Source organism: Gossypium arboreum, chromosome 9, assembly GCF_025698485.1.
Source record: "Gossypium arboreum isolate Shixiya-1 chromosome 9, ASM2569848v2, whole genome shotgun sequence".
NCBI classification, from domain to species: Eukaryota; Viridiplantae; Streptophyta; class Magnoliopsida; order Malvales; family Malvaceae; genus Gossypium; species Gossypium arboreum.
The window spans coordinates 62624368-62635927 of NC_069078.1; the positions used below are offsets into that span (position 1 = coordinate 62624368).

At 37.3% G+C, this 11560-nt stretch overlaps 1 long non-coding RNA gene across 3 annotated transcripts; it reads left to right on the forward strand.

Moving 5' to 3' along the window:
* Positions 1–243: 243 nt before the first annotated feature.
* Positions 244–3347, forward strand: LOC128280910 (uncharacterized). Of its 3 annotated transcripts, none has more exons than XR_008271112.1 (5): positions 244–354; positions 1388–1444; positions 1558–1746; positions 1822–1865; positions 3141–3347. It is a non-coding gene; the product is annotated as an uncharacterized LOC128280910 (long non-coding RNA). The 3 variants fall into 3 exon arrangements; XR_008271111.1 differs by having other exon boundaries at positions 253–354; positions 1376–1444; XR_008271113.1 differs by having other exon boundaries at positions 253–354; positions 1376–1444; positions 1558–1707.
* Positions 3348–11560: the final 8213 nt, after the last annotated feature.

The following is an 11560-nucleotide window of genomic DNA, read 5'->3' on the forward strand; positions in this document are numbered from 1 at the left end:
TAGACCTTATAATTAATTGGGGATAAAATATAACACAAAAAGCCTTGTGGCTTAGTGGCAAGTAGCGTGTGGAGCATTTAAGGGGAGGCATAGGTTCGAATCCCATGGCAAGCAAAGAGCATTTATTTTGCTAACAGGTGCAAGAGTTGGTGTTGAATTTAAACTCTAATGTTGGAGGATCCCACATCGAAGCTAATATAAGAGTGGTTGTGAAGCTAGCTTTAAATAGAGGGAACCATGAGGAGAGTAAATGTACCTTTCTTGGCTGATCCCTTTCGCTGTATAGCGTGCTCGTTTGGGTTGGGCGTCGGCTAAGGGTGCTCGGAGTGTGGATTAACTCCAGTCTCCTATCAGGTGTGTATTTCTTACTACTCTAGCTGTAGGATGGCTACTTCGGGCCGCGATGGGCCGAAAGGGGTCATGTGGGCCTAATGGGCCTACAGGCCCAATTGGATAGTTATTTGATTGTGTAGTAAATATTGGGCTAGGCTAGGTGAATCTCATATTTGTGGCTAGATTTGGGCTAAAAGGGCTACACGAGCGTGTGGGCCCATTTGGGCCGAGAATAGGCTTTAGGCCCATTCGTATTATTATCCCTGTTTAGAATACTTTAGTTTACTAAAGTTACCGAAATACCCTTAGTTTGTAAAAATACTGAAATACCCTCGATTTGTAAATTTACCGAAATACCTTCGACTTGTAAAATTACCAAAGTACCCTCGATTTACAGAATTACCGTTTTACCCCTAATTTACATAATTACCGTTTTACCCCTGATTTACATAATTATCGTTTTACCCTCGACTTATAGAATTACCGTTTTACCCCTAATTTACATAATTACCGTTTTACCCCTGATTTACATAATTATCATTTTACCCTCGACTTACAGAATTACTGTTTTACCCCTAATTTACATAATTACCGTTTTACCCCTGATTTACATAATTATCGTTTTACCCTCGACTTACGTAATTCTTGTTTTACCCTCGATTTATTGAATTACTGTTTTACCCTTGATTTACAAAATTACTAAAATACCCTTGGTTTGTGAAATTATCGAAAAACCCTCAATTTGTAAAATTACCAAAATACCCCTAATTTACAAAGTTACAGAAATACCCTTGACTTTCTAAAAATTATAGAAATACCATTGGTTTACAAAATTACTGAAATACCTTTGGTTTGTTGATTTACCAAAACACCCTTGTAGGATGAAATGACTAAAATACCCCTAAAAGGTAAAAAGACCGTAAAGCCCCTGTAGGGTAAAGTGACCGTAATACCCCTGTATGGTAAAATGACAAATATGCCCTTATGTTTCGTATGACTGATGTGCTTAGGATTTACATATATTGATATTGGATTAGTTAAGTTTGAGTGACAGGTGGTGGTTATCGTAGGCGATTGATTTTGGAAACGTTTCAACTTCAACCCGTAACAGGTGTGTACTAACCCTCGTAATAGCTTAGATTAATATTTGCTGAAAAGCTGAAAGCTTCATATTTTAGTGATTCGAGAATTAATATTTAGATCTATTTTCTACGCACGTTTAAGTTGGATTCACAACGGATATGGGGTAGGAAGGTATTTGGAACGTTCTTCAACGAGTAGATATCTTGTGAGGATTAAAGGCTACCGATCGAGGAGTGTGTGAAAAGCTTGGATCATCGGAGTGACTAAATCTAGTCATCAACTTCGGCAAAGGTATGAACCCAAGGGCCATTGTGGATGGTGGCCGAATGTGTAAGTGATGATAATAGGTTGTTTTCGATTTGGTTTAATAATAACATGGTCTAATCTATAAGTGGTTGATTATAGGAGAAATCGCATAGGAGATCTCGTCAAGGAATATCGCAAATCAGGTGTGTAACGAACCCTTTTCATAGTTTGACGATGAATGCCGAAAAGTTTAAATGCCAAATTCGGCATTTCGAGGACTTGTGAGCAATGACGCTCACTAGTTAGTTAGAATCGATGAGATTATGATCGGGAACATTGGAAGCGGTAAGAACGTGATTTTTGGCATTCACGGTAAGTTGGGCCTCGAGGGGCTGCAATAGGGCCCAATAGGCTTTTGGGCCCATTTGGGTATAATTGGTAGAAAATGAAAATCTGTTAAATTGCCTGTTAAGACTATTAACACTATTATGGATATAGGCTAAATGGGCCTAGATGACAAAATCGGCTAAGTAAGGCCCATTAGGGGTTTTAGGCCCAATAACTCGGTTTCGTTAAAAGTGGGCTAGAAACGCGGTTTACACAAATGAATAGTTAGTAACTGATGATGAACATGGAACAATCCCTAATTTTTGGTAAAATTACGATATTACCCTTATAATATGAAAATGACCATTTTGCCCCTAGGTAAAAATGACCATTATACCCCTAGGGTTTATATATGAACTTAATGCATGGGATTTTGATAAACATGATATGTATGATATGCACATGACATGCATGATATGCACATGATATGCATGATATGCACATGAGATGTTCATAAATGCATTGGGTTGGGTTTTTATATGGATGGAGGAAGTGCAAAAGGGCTTATGCCCCAGTTATTAAAGGGCTTATGCCCCAGTTATTAAAGGGCTTATGCCCCAGTTATCAAAAGGGCTTATGCCCCAGTTATTAAAGGGCTTATGCCCCAATGATCAAAAGGGCTTACGCCCCAGTTATTAAAGGGCTTTTACCCCAGTTATTAAAAGAGGCAAGGCCTCCAGTTATATGATAAAGTAGCTATGCTGCCAGTGGAGAGTTATGGCGGGGTGGGTCGAGTTAATCCCACATGGTGTCTTTGGTTGGTGCGGGTGGAGAGTAGCGGATGGTGGGTTGAGTAGTCTCCCCAAATGGGTTTGCATACATTCATTGGTATTTCATGTGATATTGAAATGGGCTTGCATTCTTTCATTGACATTATATGTGATATTGAAATGGGCCTATGGGCCATACCGTTTACAGTAAAGGCTTCGGCCCAGTGTTATGAATTGTGAAATATGAAAAGGGCTATGGTCCAGTAAATGTTTGAGATTGGTTTTGGGCTTAGACCCAACAGGCTGCTATTGTTTTGGGCTCTAAAGGGGGCTTGTTGCACACTGAGTTTCCAAACTCACCCCCTTTCCTTAACCTTGCAGGTGAGCCTTAATATGGGGACTTGGGCCGGAGGGGATTCAGAGTGGCCACGGTGATCGCTTTTGGACCTTTAAATAAGCGTTGGTTTTCATTTAATTTCCTTTAATTATTATTTATTTTTGGGTTGTAATAAGGCCATTTTTAACTTTTCTTTTATTTCTTCTCGAGATTATTTTATTCTTAATAACTTTAAAATTGGTTGATAATTATTCAATTGGGCTAGACTTAGGACGTGTTTTCAAAACGATAATTGTTTTTAAAATATCTCAACGCCACGATTAATTGATTTATCAAAGACGTTCACTTAAACAAATTTAAACTCGATATAACAAAGTGTGGCTATGGTTGTGGGCATGTCTAGGATTGGATCCAATCAAAGAGCTTGGTACTTAAGCAGCCTTCATGGCTCACCTCCTCTATCTCGGATACCTACCTGGTGCCTAGCTTACATACACTTTGTTAACTCAACAAAATATATGGTTTTTAAAACACTAAAACGGAACGTGGGTTTTCAACTCCAATGTGGCACGTCAGATTCGGCCATAACGTCTGGGCCGGGTTTAGGGTGTTACAAAGGACCCATAGGTATGTCTCCTTATCGACTAATTTTTGGTAAACCGTGCCATCTTCCTGTTGACCTGGAACATTAGGCGTTTTGGGCAATCAAACTATTCAACATGGAATTGGAAGTTACAGGTAAGCATCGTAAATTACATACCCAGGAACTTGAGGAAATTCGATGAGAAGCGTACGAGAGTGCCCAAATTCACAAAGATAAGGTCAAAGTGTACCATGACTAAAAGATAAACCGTAAATAATTTATCGTGGACAGAAAGTATTACTTTATGACCCTATAATGAGAATTTTTATAGGTAAGATTCGGACTAAGTGGTTAGGGCCTTTTATTGTTACTTACGTATTTCCACATGGTGCAGTTGAAGTTAAAAGCGAAGAATTCAAAAAAAATTTCAAAGTTAATGGACAACGATTAAAGCCTTTTTACGAAAACTTTCAAGTCCAATTGGTTGAGGAATTAGTCCTTGATACGTGATATTCGTGACAGGTTTTAAATATTTATAATGAATTGTTATTGAAACTAACTATTATCACGATGAAGGCAAGTGTACTTATCGAACAGTAGTATAGCTTTAGCAAGACCGGATTGTCGAACCCAAATGAACTAAAAGTACTAGTAATGACTGTGTTTTTATTATCTAGCCTAATAATAATAGGGTCTGTTTTAACTAACTAATTAACTAAACTAAGAATTCACAAAAAATAGAATTGGGGAATTACTTTTGGAAAAACGATTGAATTAAGACAATACCTAAGGAAAAATCCACCTAGACTTCACTTGTTATTTGACTCTGAATCAGACGATTTATTCATTTGACTTGATCCGTAGAAATCCCTAAGTTATATTATTATCCCTCTTGAGACTAACAACGTCTAACCCTAGGTTGAATAATTGAAATCTCTTTCTAACTAAGGTTGCATTAACTCGATCTATGGATCCCCTTATTAGGTTTCACCCTAATCCGGTAAAATCTTGTCACCCTATCTCTAGGTGCGCAACCAACTCTGCTTAATTATGACAAATGTACTCTTAGACAGGGTCTATTCCTCCTCTGAATAAGAGCTTAACTTGAATCAATATCCTGGAATATCAAAACAAGAATTAAGAACACATAATTAAGAACAAGTCAAATATTTATCATAAATTTAGATAATAATAACAAGATCTATCTTATGTTTCATTCCCCTTAGGATCAATCGGCTTTCCTTGAGCAGTTCTCTACTTCCTCCTCCGTGTGTGTCCTTTTCCTCCTCCTCTAGGGTGTATTTATAGGCTTTAGAATGCCTAAGAACCCTCAAAATTGGCCTTTTTCGAATTGGACTAAACTTGGGCTCGGTAGGAACACGCCCGTGTGCGATTGCTTAAGGCTGTGGTCAAGCCTGTTAAATAGGCACGGGCGTGTGGTCCACCCGTGTGAGTCGTGCTTTGATTCTGCCAAATTGACACGGCCATGTGGTCTGTCCGTGTGAGGAGGTCCAAGCCGTGTTGATTTTGTACGTTGGCCCATTTTCTCTTTTTTTGGCCCGTTTCTCGTTCTTTTCACTCTCTTATGCTCACCTAAGTATAAAACATGAAATTAAGGCATTAGGAGCATCGAATTCACCAAATCTAAAGAAAAATCATCCATAAAATGTGTTAAACATGGTATAGAAATATGTATAAATTATAGTTTATCAGTCCTCGAAGAGCCGGCTGAACAAATTTCCAGGTATTCGAGCTAACAACGTTAAAAAGCGCTTTTTGGGAGGTAACCCAAATTTATTTTCATTTATTTAAAAAAACGCTTTTTGGAAGGCAACCCAAATTTATTTTCATTTATTTAATTTTTAGTTTAAAGTAAAATTTAGGGTGTAAATAAATAAATTAATTACTATTTAACTCAGTCAATTTGATGTCTTCAGGAACACTATGGAGGTCATGAATTTTCAAGAAGATGAATAATGATGGTGGCATAGGCACGGCATACTTCAAATAAAGGAAAAACAAAAAAAAATCCTAACCTTCATAAAATCCCCAAAATCCAACACCCATCCACCAAATACCCATCCCAAGTCCACTTGCCCAAATTCTATATACCCCCAAAAACTCAAATCCATTTAACCCACCTACCCTATACCCAAATACCAACGCAACAAAACAAATAGCAAACCCAATACCCAAGAACCAACTGAGAAAAAAAAGAAAAAGAAAAAGAAAAAGAAAATTAAACACCTAAATCCCTAAAACCCATTTTTCCTTCATCTTCATCTTCTTCAAACTAAAAAAAAACCCTAACCCAAGCACAAGCCACGTCACCGCCGTAGTCAAACGTTACTACCATTGTTGCCATTCGTTATCCTTGTCGGACGCGCGAGTCGTCGCCATCGTCAAGCGCCGCTACCGTCGTCAACCCCAAATGCCCAAGTCTCCATTTCTATTTTTCTTTTCTCCATCCGCCCTCTTCTACCCGATGCCCCATCGTCGACTTTTTTCACTGCCGAAACACCGCCGAACAAATCCCTTCTCCACCGTTGCACCCTAAACGGCCTTAACCTTCACCACGCCGTCACCTCTTCTATGCCAAAACACCGTTTTTTTTTATTTTTCCTTTTTTCTCCATCACCAAAAACACCCAAAACCACTTCCCATTACCTTAACAGCCACCACCCACCGTCACCCTTCAAAAATTGACCCAAAACATCATCGCCACTGTCACCACTGCCGTGCGCCGCCGCTACCCATCACCGCCGAAACCATCTGAAACATCTACTTATGACGCTACGATGGGGACCATGGTTCAAATTCAAAACCAAACGGCCGACAAATTTTCGGTCTCACTCAATCAAAGTCAGAATCGATTCTCTGTGCCTTCTATCATCGATATAGCCAACGATGAACCTTCTCCACCTCTTCCTAGAGGAACAACCCCACCAACGAGAGCACGTCGCCAACAACGTTCAACTCCAGTCTAACTAGAACAGTAAGACAACAGCTCCGCTATTCCCGAAAGGTCAATCCTTAACCCTTAATCTACTTTACCTTTACTGACATATTATGCAGGTAATTCGGACGAGGCCCGAATGTCTAGTGACTATGGCGAGGCTCACTCATCTGCAAACGAACCTATTTTTCAATGACAGACATGATCGTCCACCGCTCGAAACTGTCGACAATAGACACGTGAGCCAGCCACATCACCGCACAACAGTACTGATGCTGCTAAAAATTTAAGTCCACCCGACTTGCCCAACAAATACGTTAGACCAACACGCAACGGTCAACGTAATAGAAAAGGTCGTGCCAACACCATTCTCACTAAAGGACGATTGCGAGGTTTTCAGATTTTTTGACCCTGGAGCATCGCACATGATATGACGACATTCGAAAACATCCACTCCCGGTCTGTAAGCAAATTGATTCCACCACTCTTGATATGTTAAATATTCATGATGCTGTGATTAATTATTTTGATGCTATTGGTTGGAGCTCATTTGCAAATATTTCTTGTAATGCATATTATGAGTTGATCTATGAGTTTTACACCACATTTAGCTTCAATATTAATGCATTATAGACTATTGAAACATAAAACATTGTCTGTTTTTGTTTGCTTGGTAAGGACTTTCGGATGTCAATTTTTGAATTTAATATTGCCATGGGTTTTGTTGACCTTGACAATATTTAGTCCGATTCCTATCTTACTGCTCTGTTAGATATTCCAAGTGATTTTAATGCTCAAGATGCCTAACGTGTTTTAACCCATTCTGATAAACTTTATAATCACAAAATCACAAAAGACTTATTGGTGCATGAACCTGCTTTAAGATATATTCACTGATTTTTGGCATTTAGTTTTTCAGGACGGAACGATTCGTCCTCTATCTTAATTAGAACTAAATTGTTTTTCTTATGGTGTATGCATTTTAGATTTAAAGTTAATTTAGGATATTGGTTTGCACGAAATTTCCATTCTATTTTGCGATGTAATCGTCCACTAATACTTGGGTCACACATTGTGAACTTAAGTTCTACACTTTTTTCCTCTGAAATCAATTTCTCGTCCTTGACATGTGCATATAGTACGGACAGCCTAGATAAATATTGTTTGGATTCTATAGATTTGCTTGCTGGCACCCCTACTGCATGTTATTTTGTTCCTCTAGGTACACGGACTACTTGTGGGAACATGGTTTTTTGCCAACGTCTACACTTCGCTACTAGGGAACAAGAGGAACAACCTCTAACTGTGGAGGCACGTTTAAGTTGGATTGAAGCTCGACTTGGAACAATGGAAACCCAAGTCTTTACAATCCTCGACATCCTGCAGAGTCATTACTTCCAACACCAACAATGTCATTAACATATATGGGGAGTGTTCTTAACTTTTTCTTTTATTTATTTGGGCTGTTGACTTTTATTTCATATAATATATGCATGAGGACAAGCATAGATTAAGTAGGGGGTTGGATGGTAAATATGCATGATTTTTGCTGCATGTCTCTCTTTTTTATGTGTTCAATCTTACTTGAATTCATTCGATAGTTTATTTGACATTGGGCCTTTAATCTCATACTTAGTTAATTTGGACAATTGGGCAAATTTTGAATTAAAATGTTCAAGTATATAGATTAGTCGACATTTGTGTTTTAAAGTTGACATATGTAGCTAGATTTTTCGTATAAATTGATTGTTTGGAAAAATTATATTTCTTGTGCATAAATAAATAAATAAATAAATACATAAATAAATAAATAAAGGTTCAAGTTATGAGTGAAGTTTCGAAAACGTGACCGGATTGAGTAATCGGGGTAAGGTGCTTGGGTTGTCATCTTATCTCGCGTAAAAAGGTTCGAGTGACAAGTCAATAACTTATAAACATTCCGCTAACTGAGCTTTCACCCAAAAAAAAAATAAAAAAATAAAAAAATAATTTTTTTAAAGACTATTTGAACTGAGTAACTGGGATAGGGTGCTTGGATTGTCATCCTAGTTCGCGTAAAAAGGTTTGACCACGTCAATAATTTTATTTAATTAATGATTCCTTGCAAATTATTGGATTCAAACTCAATTTAATGAAATTATTTAGTTCACATATTTCAATTTTATGACACTTGTTGATCAAGCTATATATCTTGAGCATTTATTTATTTTTGCCTAAGTTGTTTACATTGATTATGTATGCGAAAAAGAGGCTTAATTTTTAATAAATTGTAGAATAAATTCTAATGTTTGAAAGAACAACATGCTTGAGGGCAAGCATGAGCCAAGTAGGGGGAGTTGATAACATATTAATTTACATGATTCTTGTGTTTAATTTGGTTTATTTCTGAATTGATCCTTGCTTAATTGGTGTTTTTATGATTTAATCTTGTCAGGGGTGCAATTGGTCAAAAACAAGCAAAAAGGGGCCAAATTGAAAGACAAATCGTTGAACTGGGGCCAAATCAAAAAGATGGAGAAAGCCAAGGATTTATCATATATTTTGACTTTGTCAAAAGCTAAAAATAGGAAGATATTATTTTGTTTTATTTTATTATTTATTTTATTAATTTAGGTTAGGCTATTTTTAGTAAACCCCATGTATATAAATAGGGGCTTTTAGTTCTTAGAAAATCATCCATTTATAATTTTACATTCCTATTTCAATTTGGAATTGAATTACTCTCTCTTGTATTTCCTTCTTCAATTTGGAATTGGAATATCAATTTTTTTTCTCTTCAACTTGACGTTACATTCTGTAGCCTTGTCTCCAATTTTTGTTTCTTTTCCATAATTGGGCCAATTGCTCTCCAAGTCCTTTCCATTCATTTCTTCACCATAATCATCAATCTTCTTTCCAAGCTCACAAAGCATGAACAATTTCATGCTTAACTAAATTCTATCTTAGCTTTAGGCCAGTGTTCTTTCTGGTCGAGAATCGTGAGATTCGTACTCGCGCTTAAAATCCTTCCAATCGATATTCGCATTTTTCCTAAGTATCGGGATTGACAACTCATCCCTTAAGGATAATTCGATTTCAAGTCAAAAAGAGCTTGTTGGGTTGGAGTCGTGTTTTCTGAGAGTTGGAGAAATGAATTGGCTGTGCTGTATTTGGATCTCCAAGAACAAATCGAGGAAGAGGTGATTGAGTTTAAACGACCCACGCGATTGAGGCCATTAATTTGAGTTGGGTTCTTCAGAACGCAAGTCTACCAGAATCTTGAATCAGGAACACGTTTATCTCGATTAGATAATTGTTAAGGGTTGGTTTGCAAGTCGTACCGAAACCAGCTACTAGAGGAAGAATTGGTGGTTAAGACGTTCTTAACTGCTATAACCAGCTTATCGTTTGGAGGATAAGATTAATTTTAGAGGATCGATTCTTGATACGAAATTTACCGAACCTAAGGCTAAGGCTTATTTTATCTGTTGCAAAATTCTGAATTTATTTTCTAATTCATTTAACTTATACCGTTTCAATTATCTAGTTTCTAAACATTTCAAAAACCCTCGATTTACTTTTACTTCTAATTTTTACAGGTATGATTGGAGTCGTGGGCACGACTATTGCCACAACCTGCGACACAACAAACAATCTGATCATAAGCTATACACGGAAGTAGATTATAACATCCAATCCTTGTGGACTCGACCCTATTACCACTCTTACTACTAATAAGTTGTAGGAATTATATTTAGTGGTTTCGACGCCCATCAATGAGGGTAAACATGAACTACCTCGAATGGGCTAGACCAACGAGACTTCAATTTGCAAGGAAACAATTTCATCCTGGAGTTGAACAACAACACTTGTTGTCCAAGTTCAAATTGCCATGGCAAAATATTATTATCATGTCATTGTTTTGTCTTTTATTTGTATAGTTTGGCATTCTCATAAGCTTGAGCTCTGAATTCCTCCATCTCATTCAGCTCCAATAGTTCGTTATTGCCAACATTAATCCAATCCATGTTCAATTTCTTAATTGCCCAAAATGCCTTATGTTCTAGTTCAACAAGCAAATGGAAAGGCTTCTTATAGACGAGCTTGAAAGGTGACATTTCCAATGGTGTATTGAATGTAGTACGATACGCCCAGAAAGTGTAATCCAATCTGAATGACCAATCTTTGCGGGTAGGACGGACTACTTTCTCCAAAATATGCTTAATTTCTCTATTTGAGACCTCAGCTTGTCTATTTATCTAGGGATGATATGCCGTGTCAATTTTATGTTTAACCCCATATCTATTCAAGACAGTAGCAACTAATTTGTAGTCAAAATAGGAGCCTTAATCACTAATAAGGGCATAAAGAGTACCAAAGCTGGTGAAAATATGCTTATGCAGTAACTTTAATATAGATTTGGCATCATTTTAGGGAGAGCGATAGCTTCAACCCATTTGAAGACGCAATCTACAGCTACAAGGATGTATACATTGGCCCAAGAGGGTGGAAACGAACCCATAAAGTTGATTCCCCACACATCAAACAATTCAACTTCTAAAATATTTTGCAATACATTTCATACCTCTTTGATAAGTTCCCAGTTTGTTGATAACGATCGCAAGCTTGGTAAAATTCGTGTGCATCTTTAAATATGCTTGGCTAATAAAAACTAGATTGGAGAAATTTTGTAGCAGCTCATATTCTCCCAAAGTGTCTTCCATATGGTGCTAAATGACAATGGTGTAAAATACTCTGAATCTCGTCATTCAGAACACATATCTGAATTATTTGATCTGCATAATGTTTGAATAAAAATGGCTCATCCTAATAATATTGCTTAGCATCATGGAGAAATTTTCTTTGTCTTTCATTGTTAAGCTTAGGTGGCAGCAATCCACTTACTAAGAAATTAATAATATCGGCATACAAAGGTAATGCCATGG